We start from the raw sequence: 14,006 nt of genomic DNA, 5'->3' as shown, positions 1-14,006 counted from the left end.
TTGTCCCCTCTCTCTTTCTCTCTCTGTAATTATACCTTCCTCCTCTTCATCCCTCCCTCTCACTTTATTACAATCTTTCTCACTACTGACTCACTGACTTTTTCATCTCCCTCCCTCTCTCTCTCTCTCTCTCTCTCTCTCCCTCTCTCGCTCTCTTCAGTGACTCCTCCAGTAACGTGTACCATTTTTTCCTCGTGAGAATCTAAGTTGCTCTTACGCACTCAGCCTCTCTCTCTCTCTTTTTTTTTTTTCCACCGATCATTCATCTCTCCAGCCATCAATCCGTCGGCACCTGTTGTGCAGGCTGGCTAACTGTGTGGTGGAATAATCTCCTGGGGAGGGAAAAGTCGAGGGGTCAACATGATTATCATGGCTATCTGTGTGCATAACACACGTGTAAACACACCGAGTCACTCATTCATGCTCGGTTAGGCGCACACGCAGCATACAGACACGATTTTTGTAAAAAAAGGCATGGGTGGGAAGTGAGGCACTTCCTCTAGATCAAATGAGCAATAGGATGGAGGGATTCATCTATTTAAATGTACTAAATGTCCTAAGAATACATTTTGGACTATATAAATGAATCTATAATGTTACATTAATCAATTTGCATTTCATTCCTGTCTATAACATCATAGTAATGCATGGCTGTGACATCACTCTCGACTCCCTCTTGTGGTTGTAATACGTACATTCTCGTTATTTAATATGATTTCATGCAATTATCCCACGAACAGTAAATTAGGTGGATTTAAAAAATAGAACAATTAAGAGAAATAAAACCCCTGAAGGTGATTCAGCCGAACGCAGGAATGTTCATGAGTGCTGAACAGACATACCGCAGCGTTTCTCCAGATGTTTGTGGAGTTCAGACCTCGCGCCTCTAGAGACCAATGAGGACTGTTAGTCGGCCACAATGCGTGTATGTCAGACAGATGGATGCTGGTCTATACGTGTGTCTGTGTGCGCTGGAGCACATCTTACCTTTCATTCCTTGGCTTCTGTGAACAAGCATTACTCACAGGCTCTAACTCTTTCCCTCCTGAGCTTCAGTTTTAAAAACACTCAATCATGACAGTTATACACTCTAAAAAAAATTGCTGGGTTGTTTCAACCCAACTTTGGGTCAAATGTGACCCTGGATCACAGAACCAGTCATAGGTTGCACGGGTATATTTGTAGAAATAGCCAACAATACATTGTATGAGTTAAAATGATTGATTTTTCTTTTATGCCAAAAATCATTAGGATATTAAGGTCATGTTCCAAGAAGATATTTTGTCAATTTCGTACTGTAAATATATCAAAACTTAATTTTCATTTCATTTGAACAAATTTAAAGGCGATTTTCTCAGTATTTTGATTTTTTTGCACTCTCAGATTCTAGATTTTTAAATAGTTGTATCTTGGCCAAACATTGTCCCATTCTAACAAACCATACATAAATGGAAAGCTGATTTATTCAGATGTATGAATGATGTATAAATCTCAATTTGAAAAAAAAAATGACCTTTATGACTGGTTTTGTGTTGCAGGGTCACAAATATGTATGTTATTTTTTAAATTAAAATTTAAACACAAAAGTTGGGTTAGTCCATATTTGACCCAAAGTTGGGTTGAAACAACCCAGCAATTTTTATAGTGTAGGTAAAAGGCAAGTCATTTTAATGGTTGATGTAGTAAAGTTATTAACCACACTCATGTAAAACCATTCAAAAATATGCGGTCAGTAAGACGTAAAAAATGTTTTTATAAGAAATCTCTTATGCTCATCAAAATATATCTGTTTTAAAATTTGAAAATGTAATTGGTTTTGTGATGGCAAAGCCATTACTCAGAATCACTCGATCCTTCAGAAATCATTCTATCATTGTCTAAGAAATCTGGCGTTGTGTATTATGAATTTGAATGGCTTTTACAAATTTTGTTCCTCTTTTTGAAAGTTGCTTTGGATAGAAGGATCTGTTAAATATATAAATGTAATGTAATGTAATATTGGTGCTCGTGAAACATTTCTTATCTACACTATGTTGAAAATAGTTGAACAGAAAGTTCAAATGAATTCAAAGCGTCTATTTAAAATGGAAATCTTTTAACATCATAAATGTCTTCACTGTCACTTTGGATAAATTTTATGAATAAAAGATTTAAAAAAATCTTACTGACTCCAAACGGTAATGTATAGTCTGTTTGAACTAAGATTTTAAATATTTTTTCTCATTCTTCAACTTGCATGTTGTGGCTAATCAGCCAAGATGTTCTTTTTTTAATCATTATAAAATGACTCATGTCTAATAAGTGTTCTGAAATGAGGAGGCAAAGTCCTCAAATGTTTTTTTCTTGGTTAAATAAACATTATTATACTATCAGAAAAAAAAAAAAATTCTGTATTATATTTTCGCATTAACAATATAATCAATGTTCTATTGATTAAAGCCGAGTATGAATCTCATCAAGTTAGTGTTTTTAGGCATTTTATATTTATTCCTAAATAATAACTCAAGGCAGTAACAATTTCAAGAATATATTTTATTTGTGAACTTAGGTTCAGCTATTCTTTTTAATAGTTAACTTTTGGATCATCAATCATCAAAGCTGGTAAATATTGGTTTACTTTAAATTTCCCCAAGCTGATTACTCTAAAAACTCAGGTTTTCAGGTCATTCTAAGTCTTATTTTGACATAACAAAGTGGTTATATCTTAGTGTGTGAGTTGCTTACTTACTTTTTTAAATTAGTCTTCCCATTAATGGCATTATATTGTTCATTCAGACTGTGAATGCGGAGTGTGCATGACCACAAGAGGTGGGATTTATCACATGAACCAATCACAGTCGATCATAACCAGTCATATCCAATCATATCGCGATGGAGGCATTGCCTTCTCTCATGTGACGTTCCCCCATTAATTCTTAGTTACCCCCCACCAAACTCACTGCACACTTTAGGGGGTTTGTTAAAACTCAATGGGCTCAGGGGAGGCGCTGTTGCGGTTGAAAAACGAGTGATTTATACACTTGTTAATGTTATATTTTGTAATATTGCTCTTGTTTTATTTCTCTACTATTTTGTAATATTTTGAGAAGGCACTGCCTCCTTTGCCTCCTCAGAGAAAACGCGGCTGTTACAGACATACAGTGGTGTGAAAAAGTGTTGGCCCCCTTCCTGAGTTTTTTTTTTTTTTTTGCATGTTTGTCACACTTTATTGTTTCAGATCATCAGACAAATTTACATATTAATCAAAGATAACACAAGTAAACAAAACACGCTGTTTTTGAATGAAGTTTTTTTTATTATGAAGGGAAAACAAAATCCAAAAAAGAAAGAGTGCCCCCTAAACTTAATAACTGGTTGGGCCACCCTTAGCAGCAACAACTGCAATCAAGCATTTGCGATAACTTGCAATGAGTCTGTTACAGCGCTGTGCAGGAATTTTGGCCCACTCATCTTGGCAGAATTGTTGTAATTCAGCCACACTGGAGGGTTTTCGAGCATGAACCGCCTTTTTAAGGTCATGCCACAACATCTCAATAGGATTCAGGTCAGGACTTTGACTAGGCCACTCCAAAGTCTTCATTTTGTTTTTCTTCAGCCATTCAGAGGTGGATTTGCTTTGGATAATTGTCCTGCTGCAGAACCCAAGTTCGCTTCAGCTTGAGGTTAAGAACAGATGGCCGGACATTGTCCTTCAGGATTTTTTGGTAAACAGCAGAATTCATGGTTCCATTTATCACAGCAAGTCTTCCAGGTCCAGAAGCAGCAAAACAGCCCCAGACCATCACACTACCACCACCACATTTTAAATGCTGTGTTACTTTTACGCCAGATGTAATGGGACACACACCTTCCAAAAAGTTCAACTTTTGTCTCATCAATCCACAGAATATTTTCCCAAAAGTCTTGGGGATCATCAAGATGTTTTCTGGCAAAACTGAGACGAGCCTTTATGTTCTTTTTGCTCAGCAGAGGTTTTCGTCTTGGAACTCTGCAATGCAGCCCATTTTTGCCCAGTCTCTTTCTTATGGTCATGAACACTGACCTTAACTGAGGCAAGAGAGGCCCGCAGTTCTTTAGATGTTGTTGTGGGGACTTTCGTGACCTCTTGGATGAGTCGTCGCTGCACTCTTGGGGTAATTTTAGTCGGCCGGCCACTCCTGGGAAGGTTCACCACTGTTCCATGTTTTCTTCATTTGTGGATAATGGCTCTCACTGTGGTTTGCTGGAGTCCCAAAACTTTAGAAATGGCTTTATAATCTTTTCCAGACTGATAGATCTCAATTACTTTCTTTCTGTTATGTTTTAACGGGGTGAGGTGGATGGATGGGCAACACTTTTTCACACAGGGCCATGTGGGTTTGAATTTTTGTTTTCCCTTCATAAAAAATCCCCTTCATTTAAAAACTGCATGTTGTGTTTACTTGTGCTATCTTTGATTAATATTTAAATTTGTTTGATGATCTGAAACATTCAAGTGTGACAAACATGCAAAAAAATAAAAAATCAGGAAGGGGGCCAACACTTTTTCACACCACTGTAGTTCACCTAAAAAAGAGAAGTCGTCAATCACTAATGTTAACTTCATGTTGTTCCAAACCTGACTTTCTTCTGTGAAACATACTTTGAAAAGAAAGATAAATTCTCATACAGGGGAAGTCAGTGGGGTCCAGATTGTCATTTTTGGATTACATATTCCTGTTCAAAAATTTAAATGGATTATTTAGTGTAATCAAATGAAAAAGCATAAAAACTCTCTTAGTTTCTTGCTGATGTGCTCGTGGGCTCATCATACGGGCAACCCTTCAACCTCCCACTGGCATCACTGCATCTATTCCTAGACTTGTTAACACTTAGAAAGGAACACAACACTCCAATAGATCATTCTCAACTCTTAAACACTTATTCTTAGCATTGCCACATGTTCGCCTGGGCAGCGTGTGTAAGCGTGTGTGGTGAGTTTGCTATTTCTGAAAGGTGCCCATAAGGTGGTGTCATCACACATCCTACTGCCTGCCACGCCTCCTCTCTCTATAGATGACACACGGAGGGACTCTGGGAATGAGTAAGACAGGCCTCATCATCTGTGCAATCTCACGTGTTTTTAATTTACTTCTTTTTTCCTGAGAAAAACTTCTACTGTCTTCAGACATCGTTTTACAAATCTCATTCGCTCAATTCATTTAATCAAACCCACAAGTCTATTTAGTTTTTATTTTCTCTGCGGTCAGATTCCACATATGCGTTGAAGAACAAAAATACGAGGACTGTTCTCTGGAAGTTGTTAAAAATGGCTCGTTCTTGTAGTATTTTGTGCTTGTGTTATGTTATGGTGTCACAAGTGTGAGTGTAATGATGTAAGAGGCTGTAAGGAGTTGGTGTGCGAGTGAGTTTTGGCAGGATAGTCCTCACCCACTACTACACTTCTGTATGAGTCAGGCCGCTCTGAGTGACGCTAAGGTACTGATGGTAGGCGGGATCCCTCGCTCTTTCTCTTCATCACTCTACCTGCTCCTCCAGACGCTGATCATCGCCAATGAATCACCTGGAGTCATGTTTGCAACTTTCACTGCCAACAGCCTCTGCATCTCCTGAAGCAATCACGTTTTTACATGTGTCCATGAGTTATTCTCTATCAAAATGAGTAACAGTTCTTAAAGTCCTTGGAAACTTGCTACATAAAGCAAACTTCTGGTGATTTTATAAATTATGCTGGCTTGTTGTATAGCATACCTTCTCTACCATTCAAACGTTGATAAGATTGATTGATTGACATTAATACTTTTATTTAGCCAGGATGCATTAAATTAATCAGTGACAAAGACATTTATAATGTTATAATAAATGCTATAATCTATAAAGGAGATGTTCACTTCCAGAACAAAAATTTACAGAAAATTTACTCACCCCTTGTCATCCAAGATGATCATGTCTGTCTGTCTTCAGTCATACAGAAATGATGTTTTTTGAGGCAAACTATTCAGGATTTTTTTCAATATAGTGGACTTCAATGGTGCCCATCAGTTTTAACTTCCAAAATGCAGCTTCAAAATGCTCTAAACAGTCATTTTAACGATACTTTTTAACCTCAGTTGCTCTTCTTGTCTAGCTCTCCGTAAATTCCGGGTCAATACAGTTAGGGTATGTCGAAAAACTCCCATCTCATTTTCTCCAACTTCAAAATCATCCTACATCACAGCAGAAGTACCAACCCAGTGTTTACAAAGTCAATGTGCAAGGAGGGTCAAACACCCTTTACAAAAAAAAGCTGAAAGCGATGTAGGATGATTTTGATTTTGAAGTTGAAGGAGAAAATGAGATGGGAGTTCACGCAGAGCTAGACAAGAGTGTTTGAGGTTAAAAAGTATATACTTTTTTTTTTTTTGTTTTTTTTTGGAAAACAACCATTTCGCTAGATAAGACCCGTCTCTCTTAGCTGGGATCATTTAGAGCCATTTGAAGTTGTGTTTAAACTGCATTTTGAAAGGTTTAAACTTGCGGGCACCATAGAAGTTCACTTTATAGAGAAAACCTGAAATTTTTTCCTCAAAAAACTATTTTGAGGAAAACTATTTTTCAGCACTGTTTTCAACATTGATAATTAGGGGTCAACGAGAAGACTAAAATCTTATATCACGATATGACTCATTTTATTTCACAGTAGCAATATATATCACAATATAGTTATTTTGGCTTTAAATTAGGGCTGCTTGATTTTGGCAAAAATCATAATCACGATTATTTTGGTCAATATTGTAATCACGATTATTTAAACGATTATGACAGGGTCCAAAACTCTATATAGTGATTAATTTTAAGATAGCAATACAGTGAGAAAAAAGATTGCTTTAAAAAAAAATACTGAATATTTTAATGCAAATCTAAAGTAGTCTAAAAATACTACAGCAATTGAATGTAATTATTTGAATGTAAAATAAAACAGGGTCTTCACTGTAATAGTTTAACATGCTTTGTTACTTAAAACTACAAACGTTCTTCATTCAAGAGCAGTGAGTGAGTGATTTTTCTTTGTATTTTTATGTTTATTCATATTAGGCACAGAGACAGCAGAAGGAATATTATGTGTTGCCGCATATACTGTTACACACATATCTTCATTCTTAACTGTTTATGATCATTTAAGACAGAACTGACAAGAGTTTACATGAATAATCACCAAGTGCCTCATTTTGAAATGTTGTTGTGTGTATTTGAGTGTTTAGGTGCACCTTGAGCTAAAAGATAACGTTAAATGTCCGTGTTCTGTATCTGAGCGCATACACAGAACAGCGCAAGTTTTCTTATCCGCTATTAAAAACACAACATCGAAGAAACATTAATAAATCAAGCATGTCCCATTTTATGAATGTCACGTTACATGATTTTGCTGATTTGCATGTGAAATTAGGCTTTTGTGGAGGAAAAAAAAGGGCATCAGTGGAAAGGGGGCGGAATGGGGCGCAATAATAGTTTCATTTCGATTGCTGCATTTTCATGATCGTTTGAAGCAGAAATCGAAATCGAAACCGAATTTCGGTTAATTGAACAGCCCTACTTTAAATAAGGTCTTTAAGATATCAAAATTGTTGAAACCAAAGAATTTTTAAATTACCAGTGTCAATATTACAAACTAATACTAGCCTAATAAAAAAAAAACAAAAAAAAAACTCAAGCTCACTGAAGACAAATAAAATGTTAGAATTAAAAAAAGAATAAGAAACGTATTACAAGCAATAGGACAAAAAAACTACAGTAGAACAAATCATTTAGGTAATGCTACATACATTGTATACAGTAATCAAATGTATAAAAACACTGCATGATATATATATTTCTTCTCATTAAAGTTACAAAAGTGATTTAGTCAAGAGCAGTGAGAGATGGATGACAGACAGCAGGAATATCATGGAAAAAAACTTTAACCAAAATATCTTCTTTTGTCTACAAACCACTATGACTTCCAGAAAAAAGTAGGTCATACTGGTTTTGGAACAACATGAGGAATAGTAAATGATGACAGAATTTTTATTTTAGGAACTACCCTTTAAATTTGAAATTTCAGTGGCATCTGACAATTTTTCAAAAATAATGATTTCAAACAGTCCAGTTGGCGCTGATAGCTTAATAGGCAGCGTGTCGACCTCCAAGGAGGCAAGGGAGGCAGTGTCTCCTCAACAAATTAATGAACTAAATTCATACAAAAAAAACCTAATATTACAAAATATGACATAAAAGAGCATATTGATCACTCAACACCAGCAGGTAAAGTTACAGCGGGAGTCAGTGTCTCTCTCACCTCCCCTGAGCCCATTGAGTTTTAACAGACCCCCTAAAGCATGCAGTGAGTTGGTGGTGGGGGGGGGGGGTAATTGAGAATGCCTCGCAATATCGCGATATGACTGGTTTTGATCGGCTGTGATTGGTTCGTGCGATAAATCCCGCCTCTTGTGTTAGTGTGTGTCCCACATATGCGAAACAGTCTGAATGAACAATATAATGGTGTTAATGGGAAGACTAATAAAAACGACATCAATGTACTGGGAGATCGATTTAAAAGCATGCAGAGCCATCTGCTCTTTCAGGGCTCCAAACGTTTTGCGACCATTGCATTGTTCAACTCATAAGCGCTGCCATGTCTGTTGCATATGGGAAACATTTAACGACAAATGAAAAAAAGCAAAACTAAACTGCGCTACGTATTAGCTGCACAGCACGGACCGTTTATCAGCTCGGACTGCAAAGCAAACAAACTTGTCCGAGCTCAAAACAGCTTTACTCAAGAGCCAAGTTGATTTTGCGACACTGTTACTGCACAGTGCTGCGAGATCCAGTAAGAAGAGTTTAAATTCGCCACACAATGAAAAATTGTTGCTGCAAGATCTAGTGAGAATCATTCCAATTCTTCCCAGAATTCTCTGTTATGAACAGCGCTGACTTCCGTCAGAAAACCAGAAGTATTAATGCTAACTATAACCATGGTGTTGTGGTAGAAATAATAATACATTATTCATTTCAGGGTTTGTACAACCTTTGAGAGAGAAATTCAAGCACCTTTTTAATGTCTTTCCAGCATTTAACATAACTAATTTCCACTAAAGAGCACTTTGAAGCTCTAAAATGATCCAATTTGAATGTTATTTTTAATGGGATGACCAAAATATACTTTGCGGTAAACAAAGTAAAATTTGTTTTGCCGAGAAAACATGGGGAAGCATGACTAAAATGGTTTGCAAAGTAACATAGCACTTTATTTTATTTCAGAAAGTATTTTTTTCTACTCATTTTGTTGATTATTTGAATCGTCCCGGCCCTAATAGCAATATCGAATCGCAATACTTGTAGAATCGAAATTCTTAAAAAAAAAAAAAAAAAAAAAATCTTAATACATATTGTATCTATCGGGAGGTAGGTGTATCATCCCATCCCTACTTAGCATCTGCGACCAGTGCTTTTGATGATCCTAAGTTTATTATGAAAAAGAACAGCTGAACATCAGTTCATAAATAAAACAGTTTTATCGTTTAAATAAAATATATTGTTTAAATTGTTACTGCCTTAATTATTATTTTGGAATAAATGTAAAATGCTTAAAAACACCACTGCACAATGAGGTTGACATAGTGCAACCCAAAATTGATTCCCAGCTTGAGGAATTTTGCCAATCCTATTCCAAGCTTCCCAGTGCGCAGTAAAAGCATATTAGTCACTTCACTTTCAAAGTGGCTGATTTTACCCCAGGAATTGGCACAGGTGCCAAATTGACAAACCTCAAAACTTCCTGTCCAAATAGGATCATCGCAAGCAGTCTTGCATCATCCATCTCACCCCTTATATAAAGTCAAGGACGAACGTCGCAAACGGTGACTCAAAAGCTCCTTTGACTTTTTAAAGCAGTTTCAGTCTGACTTTGACTCCAGCAGTACCCACTTTCCCGAGGCGAGCTGCTAATCTATGCAGGTGATGTCACAGTGTGGGGAAGACTTTCATTTAGTGCTGAATCAGAGGAGACAGCGAGGGAAGCCTCTTCATGTTTGCCTGGTCTAAATGTGGACATCCTCCCCGGCAAGCGAGCGGCTGATTCATACTGCTGTTTAAACGCAGCGCTCCAGCAAATGTTACGCCACTGAAAGTGGGCTCGGGTGTATTTTTGAACGCTCATCACGAACACTCATCACGAATGCTCGCGTGAATACACATTTAAAGAGACCTATTATGCAAAAATCACTTTTATAAGGTGTTTGAACACAGTGTGTGGAAACAACCAGCCTATAATGGTAAAAATCCACCCACAATTTTTTTCTCCCTGAACACGCAATTCCAGATTTCTCCCCCACAATTCTAGAATCCCACCTATTTGTGATGATCTCTGACCTATTAGCATAGACACAGCCCTGAGTGAGAAGCGGCAGTCTGCCATTACTGTTTTCTTTCTTATTGTTGTAGCTGCTGGAAGTAAACTATGTCAGCGCCAAAGAGGCATTACAAGTGTTCTGTTTTGGGATGCACCCACGAACATAGGAGTCTCCATAGACTCCTTCCATCTGAGCCACTGAAGACACTGTGGTTAAATTTAATTTTTGATGGAAATGTCCCCCCCCCCAAAAAATCGGTAAAGTCCCCTATACAGTGCCTTGCCAAATTATTCATACCCCTTCATTTTTTCACATTTTGTTATGTTGCTGCCTTATGTTAAACTACTTTAAATTACTTGTTTCCCACATCAGTCTACACTCCCTACTCCATAATGGCAAAGCAAAAAATAAGTTTTTAACATTTGTGCAAATTTATTAAAAATAAAAAACTGAAAAGATCCCGTTGCATAAGTATTCATACCCTTTTCTAGGACACTCGAAATTTAGCTCAGGAGCATTTATATTGCTTCTAGATGTTACTACACTGCGAGTGGAGTTAAACTGTGGCAAATTCATTTGAATGAGTATGATTTAGAAAGGCACACACCTCTCAGAAAAGGTCTAACAGCTGAAAATGCATATCAGAGCAAAAACCAAGTCCTGAGGTCAAGATAACTGCCTGTAGAGCTCAGTGACAGACTTGCGTTAAGGCAATGATCTAGGGAAGAGTTCAGAAAAAAATCTGCTGCACTGAAGGTTCACAGAAGCATTATCCATAATGGAAGACGATTGGAACAACTAGGACTCTAGAAAATGTCTGCTGGCCCCCATCCAAGCTGACAGAGCTATAGAGGTGAAAAGGTGAGGCAAAGAATGGCAGATAATTGCCAAATGCAGATGTGCAAAGCTTGTCACATCATACCCAAAAACACTTGAGACTGGAAAGGTGCTTCAACTATGTACTGAGTTAAGGGTATGAATACTTATGCAATGTACTTATTTCAGTGTTTTATTTTTAATAAATTTGTCAAATTTGCAAATCTGGTTTTTGCTTTGTCATTATTATGGTGTATGGAGTGTAAATTGATGAGGGGAAAAACTAATTTAAAGCAGTTTAACATAACGCTGCAACAAAACGTGACAAAGATGAAGGGGTATGAATACTTTTGCAAGGCACTGTATGTTTAGGGATCAATACAAATGCTTTGTGCGCAAACGTCTGCACCAGACAAAGTAAGTATCATGCGTTTGTTTTCCAAATTGCCTTTCTGAAAGAGCTCCTTGGCACTCTGTAAGGCTAATGTTGCTAAAGCTACCATTGTCTCTGCCTGTTTTCACTGACGCTGCCTTCACATGCTACTAGAATGATCATAAATAGGAATGTGGTTGTTAATAGTACTTGATAATGATGGCTGTTCGGAAACTGTTCTGTTCATTAGGTTAGTGAATACAGACAGTAGTGTACTAGTTGTATTAAATATAAAATCTTGTGACTATATTTGTTATGTACTGTTGTAGTATTAAAGAGAACTTTGTTCGCATAATTGAGAACACAAATTAAGATATCCATGTCAGAACACTCATGTGTTGCGGTACTCATGAACGCTCATCGAAGACTGACACGGAAGAGAAAAAATTGTTGAATAAAGTAGTTATTATTGTTTTCTTTGTGCACAATTCTTGTAACGTCATAAAAAATTAAGGTTGAACCACTGATGTCACAAACTATTTTAATGATGTCCTTACTACCTTCCTGGGGCTTGCGTTGATGTTTATGCAGGATCAAAAGCTCCTGTATTTCATTAAAAATATGGGACATGTCACCCAATTATACATGAACGGCAAGTTATTAAATAGATTGTTTTAAATCTCACAAAAATTTAGAACACATCACAGCAAGTTTCCAGTTCATTTCTAATAAACATTAGTAGTTAACTGTGAACTCTCAAGTGAGTCATTTTCAAAGCTCTCCTGTTCATCAGTGCCACTAGATCTTAAATTATTGTAATTTATATCTACCTACCCAACGTTAATCAAGCAAGCTAGTATGCATAGGCAACAAAGTGTCGGCAAAATGACACATTAGCGGACTAGAGGGAATAATATGGATTTTTTACATAAAACTTCTTGCACAAAACAAATTCAAGCACTTTCAATATGTTCATTTTTAAAAACTCCAGGGCCTTGAAATTATTTTTCAGATTCACAAACTTTCAAAGATTTTAAAGACCTGTGGGAACCCCTTCTTGAAACTTAGAGGGATGGTAGTATTCACACCTTCTACAACGTTGCCAAGGCTCACCTCGAATGGCCTGCCAGGGGTGCTACAGCAGTCAAAAGTACGAAATCGCTCATAAATCCTAAACTCAGGTGCCTTATGTCATTGGAGTCCTTGGCTCATGCCAGACAAAACACACACCTCAGATTCAATGGTCACAAAACGCAACATTTTTGAGAATTTTGGATTTTCTGAAAAGCCTACTTTTACAAACTAGTCCGAGGTTTTTCGCCCAATTGGAACCAAACCAGTGCAGGAAGATTCTCCAGAGAGTAAATATTAATAATTATCAAAAAAAGTTAAACTTTCAAATAACTGTGGCAAAGGGACAGCGAAAAGTTTGAAAGCTTATACTAAAATAACCACACAACCGTTTTCCTATCAATATGGACATTTGCGTATGTCAAAAAACATGGTCGCCATTGGCCGATGAAGTTGGAGCACCTATTAGCCAAGGTTAACGGAGGCTGACACCAAGATGCGACATGAACAAATCGCGCGTAGTTGGACGCTTGAACATTGAGTTTACTCACTTTATTCGTGTGTGAAATTCACTTCCCAACAGATGCGAATTTGCATCATGGGAGGGGCTTCTGCCAGGCGGCTTCAGTTGTTGCGAAATGGCCGGCATGGATTTTGTTGAGAGGATAGCTGCGCTTTATGTGCTATGGAAGGCTGAAAAACGGCGTAGATTTGTTCAGCGCCGTGTCTGGGTCCATTGTTGTTTCAGATTTCTGCCTACGCTCGCTACAACATAATCACATCACTACTAGAGCAAGCCCCTGATTGGTTAAGGTGGCGCGAATATTCGCCAAAGTTCAGACAGATTTTTCAACTCGCCCGAAATGCTCAATTCATGCAAATCGCGCTGCAGGATGTCTATCGTGTCTTTGCGGTGACTTAACATGTAAATCACTCATGCTTAACGCTTCATTTGCGTCTGGTGTGAATACACCATAAGGGGGGGCGATATCGCATTTTGCATTGAGTGTATATTGCGCAGTTTTTCACACATACACAATATTTGTATCATACGATAGATTTCCTCATTTTGAACAACTTTGCCTCAAGAAACACTGCTGTCAATCAAATAGTTTGTTAAATGATTGAGAAAAAAAACTACATTTACAAACTAGTCCTAGGTTTTTTGCTCAATTCTCTGAAATTTCTCAGTCAATAATTGTCAAATAAATGTTGAAATTACATTTTGGGAAGCTATAACGGCATTGTTTAGAAAAGGGGCCTGTCCAAATATATACCCAGAAGCCTATAAAGCCTAAACAAAAACTCAAAACTTCACAAAACCTGGTGAGCACATGTGACAGGTGATTGTAAATAAGCATGAAGGTTTCAGGGAGATGAGACCACAGCTGGCACTA

This window comes from Garra rufa, chromosome 10, assembly GCF_049309525.1.
Source record: "Garra rufa chromosome 10, GarRuf1.0, whole genome shotgun sequence".
Lineage (NCBI taxonomy): Eukaryota > Metazoa > Chordata > Actinopteri > Cypriniformes > Cyprinidae > Garra > Garra rufa.
The sequence above is the reverse complement of the archived record's forward strand: the minus strand, read 5'-3'. Positions refer to the sequence as shown.